Genomic DNA, 2,185 nt, shown 5'->3' with positions numbered 1-2,185 from the left:
TTTTGCAGATCTAATGGCGTGCATGTGTGATCTATTTATAGGAAAACACGTTTGTTACTGTCCACGAAGATTTCGAACCACTAAAAGATGATTTCTACCTGTGTTTGTTTCTTATGAATACATTCTAAAAGAAATCACCAATAAAAATTGAACAATTACACTTTCAAGGAAATCGGCCATGATTTTTTAGAAACCCTAGAAAAGAAACTTCATTGTCCTGTATAGAACCGTCACCAGGTAAAACTTGAGAGAAACCCCCACAGGTTTGTGGAGAAATCCACTCCATCTGCCAGGCTGAAGGCTCTCCTCTCTAACCTCAGTTTGATCCACACCCAGCCTCTCTCCCTCCCCGCCCCTCCCCCCAATATCCTTTCTTTTGGAAGAAAGTGGGAAAGAGAAACACTGTTCCTGGTGAGAAGCCACATGATCTGCAGAAAGCCTCAGTCTACACCACCCACGTGGTAGAAACGGAGTTTCTATCAGCCTAGTTGTTGGTGGTTTGTGTTTCGTTTTTGTAGTATAGCTGGGGAGTTCATGAAGAAAACACATCCATTGAGCTCTCAGTGTTGTGAGCTGATGGCTCAGGATCAGCCATCTCCATTGGTTTGGTCTCTTGTTAAACCCCTCTTGGCTAGGCCACACTGTAGCAGATGCTATCATCATGGGGACATTAGAGAGCAGATGGATGCCATACACCCTTTTCTCCTATGTTGTGTTCAACAAGATCAGTTGGACCATTTTTCAAGACCAGTATCAACCCATTCTAGAGACCTTTATGCTATGTTGCTCATCTGTTAAAGGTTTTGACTCTTCCCAAGAGTGCTATGTAGGGGACCAAGCTCAGAGCACATGGCCCCTGAGAGATGTATTAAAACCATACCTGCACCATAGCAGAGCCAGCTCTCTTGGTGGGAGAATTCCATGTGCTGGATCACCTGACTGTCTCTACCTGCTGGCATCTTATTCATGCTCAAGAGGACTCATTCTGCAACCCTGCAGAGCAACTTCTCAAGCTGTGGGCCTTGGACCATGGCATCAGCTTCACCTGGAGTTTACTACAATGAGGAATTTGCCGTTGCCAAGACCTTCCTAGTGCATCAGGGCCTCTGTGTCCTCCAAAGAATTTTGCATCCCCAGGCTCCATGTCAGTAAGTCTGAGCCAGTGGGTACCTGCCAGGCCACCCTGGTGTGTCTCCATCATGGTCAGATGCAGCTCTAAATAATCTTCAGGGTGTGCCTACAAAGACAGTCCTTGGACCAGGAAGCATGGCAAGATATGTTGGCTGACCCTCCTCCCTTCTTCATGGCCAGTGAAGCCATTGCAGACTCCTCCATCCACTGATTCCTTGTATCCCCTGTCATCTGATCCCTTTCATTACCCCAATTTCAATGGGATTTTTGTGGCAACTAATCTCGTCCAGAATGCCAGCTTTTGAATTAACTCGAGCCAAATGTAAAGTCTGGAAACCCAAAGTTATACACCAGCAGACTCGTCATTCTGCATCCAATGTTTTGTTTTCAAACTTATGGCTACTTCTTCAGATCAAATGTCCCCTGCCCCATAAAAGCTCCTTTGTGGCAGAGAACCTCCTGTGTGCCTGGGGCCAAGCACAGTCTGAACAGTAAGGTAGTTTGGACAGCGTTTTGCTTACTGACTCTTTTATGGCAGTTGACTCCTTGGAACTGGCCTCTTCTACTCTCCTAGGAAATGTAGGTGCAAACATTGAAAGACGGCAACATAGTTGTATCTCTGGCTTCTCCTCCCTACAGTAGCAAAGATGTCCATCTCCGGGGCCAAGGGCATATACACCTAGATCATCCCTGAAACCTTGTCCAATGTAAGCACTGACAGGCTTATCAGTACTGACCTCCTTTCTCCAAAGTCATAGCACAGATCTTCTGAGCTAGGGCATAACCCGCCGTAGACCACTTTGAAGTAGCTCTTAAGTTGTGTGGGAATTTGTAGTCCCAACATTGGGAAGGCAGAGGTCCAGGCTGACAAAATACTGTCTCAAAAGTCAAAAAGAAGAAGGAGGAGAAGGAGGGGGGAGGAGGAGGAGGAGGAGGAGGAGGAGGAGGAGAAGAAGAAGAAGAGGCACATGTAACTGTCCCCTGAGATTGTCATCTAACCTTTACACATGTGCATACTTGCTTACACACACACACACACACACACACACACACA

Source organism: Mus caroli, unplaced genomic scaffold, assembly GCF_978045245.1.
Source record: "Mus caroli unplaced genomic scaffold, Mus_caroli_1 scaffold_12, whole genome shotgun sequence".
Lineage (NCBI taxonomy): Eukaryota > Metazoa > Chordata > Mammalia > Rodentia > Muridae > Mus > Mus caroli.
The sequence above is the reverse complement of the archived record's forward strand: the minus strand, read 5'-3'. Positions refer to the sequence as shown.